This window comes from Phodopus roborovskii, unplaced genomic scaffold, assembly GCF_943737965.1.
Source record: "Phodopus roborovskii unplaced genomic scaffold, PHOROB, whole genome shotgun sequence".
Lineage (NCBI taxonomy): Eukaryota > Metazoa > Chordata > Mammalia > Rodentia > Cricetidae > Phodopus > Phodopus roborovskii.
In genome coordinates, this window is record NW_026126413.1 from 7,827,501 (window position 1) to 7,835,646 (window position 8,146).

An 8,146-nucleotide genomic window follows, 5' to 3' on the forward strand; every position below is an offset into this window, starting at 1 on the left:
AAGGCAAAGCAAAGCCCAGAGAATGTGCTTGGATGAGAGAGGAAAGAGACCCCTGGGAAAGCCAGAGGCTCCCGGCCCATCCCAGACCCATGTGCCCTGCAAACAAGAGGCTGAGCTTGCTTCTTTAGAGGTTTGTGAGTAGTGCATAATTGTCATATGGCTCCTCAGCTCCTCAGGGAGGGGACCCTACCTATACCACCTTTTAGTGTATAACAAGGCACTGTAGAGCCCAGGCGGGGCCCGTGTGGCTGTGGCTGTGACTGCGGCTGTGGCTGTGACTGTGACTGTGGCTGTGGCTGAGGCTGTGGCTGTGACTGCAGCTGTGGCTGTGACTGTGGCTGTGGTTGTGACTGTGACTGCAGCTGTGGCTGTGACTGTGGCTGTGACTGTGACTGCGGCTGTGGCTGTGGTTGTGGCTGAGGCTGTGACTGTGACTGCGGCTGTGGCTGTGGTTGTGGCTGAGGCTGTGGCTGTGACTGTGACTGTGACTGCGGCTGTGGCTGTGGTTGTGGCTGAGGCTGTGGCTGTGACTGTGGCTGTGGCTGTGACTGTGACTGTGGCTGTGACTGTGACTGTGACTAAGGTTGTGACTGCGGCTGTGACTGTGACTGCGGCTGTGACTGTGACTGCGGCTGTGGCTGTGGCTGTGACTGTGGCTGAGGCTGTGGCTGTGACTGTGGCTGAGGCTGTGGCTGTGGCTGAGGCTGTGGCTGTGACTGTGGCTGTGGCTGTGACTGTGGCTGTGACTGTGGCTGTGGCTGTGACTGTGACTAAGGTTGTGGCTGTGGCTGTGACTGTGACTAAGGTTGTGGCTGTGGCTGTGACTGTGGCTGAGGCTGTGGCTGTGACTGTGACTGTGGCTGTGACTGTAGCTGTGGCTGTGACTGTGGCTGTGGTTGTGGCTGAGGCTGTGGCTGTGACTGTGGCTGTGGCTGTGACTGCGGCTGTGGCTGTGGCTGTGACTGCAGCTGTGGCTGTGACTGTGGCTGTGGTTGTGGCTGAGGCTGTGGCTGTGGTTGTGGCTGAGGCTGTGGCTGTGACTGTGGCTGAGGCTGTGGCTGTGACTGTGACTAAGGTTGTGACTGTGGCTGTGGCTGTGGCTGTGACTGTGGCTGTGACTGCAGCTGTGGCTGTGACTGTGACTGTGGCTGAGGCTGTGGCTGAGGCTGTGGCTGTGACTGTGACTAAGGTTGTGACTGTGGCTGTGACTGTGGCTGTGACTATGGATGTGGCTGTGGCTGTGACTGTGGCTGTGACTGTGGCTGAGGCTGTGGCTGTGACTGTGACTAAGGTTGTGACTGTGGCTGTGGCTGTGGCTGAGGCTATCACTGCCTCATGGAAAGCTCTACCTCTACTCCACAGGTGTTCAGAGGTCCTTCCATCTATAACCTCCATTGTTACCACAATAATCAAGCCTTTTACTACTCTGGACAAAGGACTACATCACCACAAATGAACCCACTCCTCATCTCTGCTTCGAGAATAACAGCACTTCTCACAGCTGACCTTAGAAGCTACAAGAGCCACAAATGCTGTAGGAGCGGCTTCCAGGGTAGCTGAGGCCAACCACAAAGTCCTTATTTGTCCTTTGGGCTCTGTGTCCTTGTAGGAAGAACATCAGTTGCCCCTCGCTGGAAGTCCTGCCTAGCCTGTAGTAGCTGGAAGTCCTGCCTAGCCTGTAGTCCCTGGACACTAAGCTACTGGCTTAAGCAGTCAACAGCCCGAACAGGACAGAAAGGCTAGAAGTCAGGTGAACAGACTTCATGGTGAGTAAGGAGTTTGTGGACCAGCATGAAGCTCATGTATGTGAGTAGGTTTCTGCCCTGGCTCTGCGCTTAGTGAAAGTCTTTGGCAAAACATCTGAACTTGAGCTTCTGGTTCTTAAACTATAATTGAGGAGACAGTGAATAAGGCTTTTCTTCCCACATAAGGTTTTGGGACCCAAGGAAATTATAGTGTCCACTCCTTCTGGGGCTTCAGCAACCCACTCATGGGAAACTCTACTACAAAGAAGCATCTTCTAACGGGATCTGCAATAATAGACCCCTCTAACAAGACTAATATGATGAGCAAAGTGAATTTGAAGTAGTGTATGAAATTTCATATGGCCTTTTAAAATTGAGAAGGGGAGTTGAACAAAATGCAGAGGCTGTTATGAGCTTAAGAACCTTGAGATGTGGCCCCACTGAGGTTAGTCAATTTTGTCAAAGTCCTGCTCCACACCAAGCACAATGTCAGGCACTAATGAAAGAAGTGGTCTGCAGAAATCAGGGCAGAGCATGGTCATATCAGTATGTCAACACGTCATCTCAAAAGGCTGTGATAAGGGCAGGGGGAGACATGGCCCTGGGATGTCCTGACCTCAGCTCAGCTGGGAGACAATTTGGAAACATTTTTATGGGAGATGGTGTCTAAGCTAACTTTAAACATGGTACTTTGGCACTTGTGTTGAACCCAAAATTCTTCAACACTTACAACTCTCTCTGCATAGACCCTTCATTTAGGGTTAGGTATTGAGCGACTTCCACAAACTAAGTTTCAGCCCACAGGAGAGAGAATACCATTGGCCAATTCATGAAGACACTGAAGTGGGCAAAGTGGCTTAGACATGCCTGGCTGTACTTTCCAACCACTCTGTGCGCTGATATGGGTTTGGGTTAGAACAGGCTCTTCAGGCTCGGATTTTAAATACACTGAAATATATCTCCTGTCAGGAAAGGTGATTGGGATCATGGACTGGGCTCACCTACAGTTTTCAAGCCTGAGTTCTGATCCCTGGCCCAGACCAGCCTTGCCACTCAAGAGTACAGGAGTCTCTTCAAAGCTCTGAATTTTAGCAGGTAGGGATGGGAAGATAAAGGAAAATGGGAAAGAAATCCTAGGTAGAGTCAGAGGACCCCAAAGTTTATGTTATCAATGCTTTCAGTTGGCCCTGAAAGGCTCCCCCTGAGGCTGCTTAGATGTATACAGCTTCAAGCTAAAAATGTTTCTTTGTAAAAACAAAATTAAAACTCCATGCAGACTATATATGTGTGATCTGCCACAGATTCCAATATGATCCGTGCTCTTGGAAACGAGAAATGTTTAAATATCTTTAGGGAAATAAAGAAGGCATTGTCTCTTCAAAGAAAGTTCTAGAACAGAGGTAAAAAGATCGAACGTGAGTACCTGGAAGAGGAAACAGACTTCAAGACAAAGACGTGCAAACACAAAGCACCAAATAAACATAGATTTAATAAATCTAAAATTAGGGTGTGCCTGTCTCTGATTGTACCCTATAGAGCTGACAAAGGGGGAAAAGTGTGGGGGGGTACAATACCAGGACCATTTGGTGTCTTTTTTAACCAACTGAACTGACCTGGATGCCTACCTACCACCATGGAAGGCATTTGGTCGTATCAGGGCCTAAAGAGAAAACTTGCAACTTTTTGGACCCAGCCAAGAAGGAAAACCTAAGAGAAGAAGAGAAAGGAAATTAGCTAGGGAGGTTGGGAATGAGGACTCTGACCTTAACCCGATCCTGTTTAGCATTTATATAAATTTGAAAGATGATGCAGAAGACATGATTATCAAAACTGCAGATATTGCTAACCGGGGAGAGAGCTGGGTGCAACAAGTCCTTGGCAAGGGCAAGATAACGAGCTAAACACAACAAGATGAAATGTAACTGGGATGAATGCGAGCTTCTACCCAGGGGTCCAAAAAAATCAATTGTGCAGGTTCAAATGAGAGAAGCAAGAATTAACTGCAGCATTTACAAAACAGATAAAAAATCCCCCAAAGACTCAGCGTCTGAACTGACTATAAACTCAATGGCAAGGGGGCCAAATGATCTAATAGGAGTTTAGGCTACGAGGAGGGAGCTGATGGCTCTCCTTTACTCTGAACTACTCAACCCACATCGAGAATGGTGTCCTATTCTGGTTTCATGTTCTGAGAAGAGCATACATGGAACAGAGTGTCTCCAGAGGAATGACAGCCAAGCGTTTGCCCATAAAAGCTAAGACAGGAAGGACATACGCTCTGACTGCAAATGCTCAAAAGGAATTGAATGGAAGTCTGATAGAAGGAAGAACTTTCTAATGAAACTGTGAAAATTTGTGAGACTGCCTAGGAAGTGATGTCCTTCCTCTAGGCAGAGCTGCCGGGATGAGGTAGACTCTCTCTAGCAGGCTGTGTACTATCTATCTGCCTTTCTTGTCCCCATGACCAGGCACCTGACTGAGCAGGGAGAGGGAGAAAGGACTTACTTTGGCCTGTGGGTTGAGAGGATACAGTCCATCGTGCCTCAAAGGCATCATGGCAAGCACATCCATGGCAACGGGAGACAGCCACTGGGACTCATCACTTGTCCATATCTCAGTGAAACAGGAAGCAAAGGAAGGATGGGTAATGGGATTGTGGTATGTAACTCAAGGCTTGCTCCCCAACAACCAACTCTCTTCCAAAGATCCCACAACCAGCCGGGGACCAAGGATCTGAATACATCAGCTTGTGGAGGAACACTGCTCATCTAAGCCACCACACGATTTCTGTTATATGTTTGTTGCATCGTTCCATCTAGAAATGCCAGGATACAATATCTTCCACTCCAAACAAAACAAAGCAGATCAGTCACAGTCGAAGAAGGCATTCATAGTCTTATACATATTCAAAACTAAGTGAGCTACATGGGTGGTCGTGGCACACACCTTTTATCCCAGCACTCAGGAGGCAAAAGCAGGTGGACCTCTGAGTTCAAGGCCAGCCTGGTCTACAGAGGGAGGTCCACGATGGCCAGGTCTACACAGAAAAACTCTGTCTTGGGAGGGGGAGAGGGAGGAAGGAAGGGAGAGAGAGAGGAAGGACAGACAGACAGGAGGGAGGGAGGGGGAAGTAAGGAAGGATGAGAGGAAGGGAGGGAGGGAGGAAGGAAGGACTAGCTCTGAGAGGGAGTTATTGGCATCGTTTCCAATGATGCATTCTAAGCTGGGCAACACAGAAGAAGATGATGCTTCCAGCCCCGAGCTTGGGAAGATCCTAAGTGTGCAGGACAGAGAGAAGTTTAGGGTTAGATGAACCACAGAATCAGGCTGGGGCTGGGTTGTTGAGGACCCTGGATGGTATGATAAGTCGGTCCCTCTGTTTCCAAATGGAAGCAGGTGGGAACTAATGGAGGCTACACAAATAAATCAGATTTACGACAATTTTGGTGAAAGAGAGGATGCACTGGACTCAGGAGAAATTAGAAGCAGGAAGACTAGTTGGTCATTTCCAGGCCTAAGGGCCTTGATGTCATAAAGCAGTATGACATGCGAATGCTTCTTAATGGAAATGCTTTTAGGGGACTAATGGGAAGAACTCTGTGTCTGTGCAGAAGGGAACTGTGTGTCCCCACAGAAACAACAGGAAAGGTCGCACTGCTCTAGCCGCATGTTCGCAGGTCAGGTCCAGGACAGACCAAGGCTGCTTATGCACAGTCCTCCAGCCCTGGACAAACAAGTCCTGATTTTTAAAACAAAACAAAACAAAACAGAAACTGCATTCAAATTCAAAGGCAGCCAGAGGAATCCATAGCAGGCTCAAAACTTTCAGGTATAGTAAGAGCTGAGAACAGGTGTCCTTCCCTCAGGAGCAGGACAGCCACTTAAAGCTAAACCTTGATGTTCTGCTGAATAGGAGCCCTTTACAGAAGACACAGGCAACATGAGGACATTCTAGAACAGTGGCTCAACAGAGTTCTCTACACAATCATGTCTACAAGAACATTATTCAAGGACAAATGTGTCCCAACATCCCCCCTGCTTGGCCAGGAAATGCCTGATTTATTCTTTTCTAAACAGGATGTGTCAAGCTATCCAATCAAAACTCGACTCCATTTTCTAATAGCATCCAGTGCAAAGCACAGTCCCATTTTGGACACCCTAATTTGTCAATGAAGTCATCTCCAGTCCCTGGCTGAGATGCTGTGGGGTTTTTTTTTTTAATTGCACTTTATCAACAAATCTGTTTGTTCCAGGTAGCCTTTGACACTTGATGTTAGCATGCTATTCAGCTTACTTCGTTAGGATTCAGTGTCAGCAGGATTTTCATGTGGAATAAATACACAACTAGGAATGGTGGGCTAGCCCAAGCAAAGGCCCTGGGCTATCCTTTGTTTGCCTTCTGCCTGCTACAGCCCAGAAATTAGCTGCTTCTATGAAAACTCCTGATATCTCTTCTGTGAAATCTCCATCCTCTGGTACTCCACCATGCCTGGCACTGATCTCCTCTCAAAAACTCTGCAAATATTCTCAAGCATTCTTCATGGTGTGTGAACTCCCTGAGGGTAAAGACTCTACCTTACTTGTCTTTACGTCTGCTTTGTCTAGTATACAGCATACCAAAACTTCATCAAATGAATAAGTAACAGAGTGTTGTACTCATAAGAGACCTACACAATCATTTAGACAGTCTCCTTAAACCTAGTTTGTATATCAGACGGGAGGCGAGCCGAAGGACCAGAGCCCCCTGACAATCATACCCTGTTGGTGCCATTGAGCTTTCCTAGAGAAGGAACGGAAATTGAATGAAGCAATGTGAGTTGCCCGATTTTCTTAGCTTGAAAAACATAGACATATTCTACAGATTTAACTGTATCAACACTATGTAAGCCTAATAAAACAAGTCTGTGGGCCAGATTTAGTTTCTGTGCTCCCAAATCGTGGCTTCTGATCTTGGTTTCTGTGACTTCACACAAAGGACATTGTGTTCCTGAGAGATCAGGTAGCTACATGCCTTGAGTTACCCAGAGACAAGATGGACTCCAACTCAGGTCTTAAGAATTATACTCTTTCCCAACGGTAGTGGTGCCACATGCCCAATCCCAGCACTCAGGAGGTGAGGGCAGGTGGATCTCTGTAAGTTCAAAGCCAGCCTGGTCTACATAGTGAGTTCCAAGAAACACTGTCTCAAAAAAACAAAACAATAACAGCAGAAACAAAGCCAAAACGGAAAAATAATTCTATGCCAAATCATGTTGTGTGGAAAGAGCACCAGATCCGACAAAGTACAGAGCATGGCATGAAGTACAGATGTGAGTGATGACAGAGATGAGCTCTAGACTTAGGCCAGGGTATACTTTCAGGCAAGTCTCAAGTGTTTGCTTCCCACCGCTAATCCTGAGTCTAACTTTCCCACGAGCAGATTTAGTTTTTCATATTTTAATTAAAATTGCATTTTTATCAGTGTGACTCCTGTAACGGCATAGAATATGAAATTGCTGTTCAGGACCGGTAAAGGCAACTGGCAGTGTCCTAGGCCAGACCTCGCCAGGACTGCTGTCCAGCGATTTTTCCAGCTGCTGACACGCTCAACTGCTCCTTGAACTTTAACGTTCCAGTTTGCACCTGCAGCATGCGCCCTTGCGCTCTGGGGCATTTTCTCACTTTTTACCCCATCCTTTTCCTCTCCCCATGGTCTTTGCTCTCTACTAGGATCCCCCTTAGTGGTCCTTCTTGCTTTCTCCTTTTGAGAAATCTATTTCCCTGGAGCACTGCTTCTCAACCTTCCCAGTGCTGTGACACTTTAATACAGTTGTGGTGATTCCCCCAGCCACGCAATTATTTTTGTTGCGTCTCCATAGCTGTAATTTCGCTACTGTTATGAATCATACTGTGAATATCTGACGTGTGGCCCCTAACGGGGCGTGACCCACGGGTTAAGGACCGCTGCCTTCCAGAGTCCCTCAGCGTCATCTCAGCTGTGCTGTCGGCTCTTTTCCTACTTCACTTCAGGTCCCCGGTTGTTTCCGTACGGCAAGGGTGTTCTCTTTCGCGCCCTTCCGTTTTGTCCATGGCTCCCACCCGTCTCAAGTCTCCTGCCAATCACAGTTGGTTTGTTTGAGGTTTCTTGTTCTCTGGCCTGTTCTGGATTCCTTTTTTTATTCCTTTCGGTCCCTGTGTTTCCCATTACCACTTCGCTCAAATGTCTGATAGACAATGGTTACCTAATTGTTTGAAAGCAAAGAAGGAGCCAGACCTAGTGAAACAGGACTGTAATCACAGGTACTCTGGGGGCTGAGGCAGGGAGGGTCATGAATTTAGAGGATGTTTGTACTAAGAGTGAATTCAAGGTCAGCCTGGAAACTTACTGAGACCCTGTCTCAAAACAAAAAGTAAAACAAAGC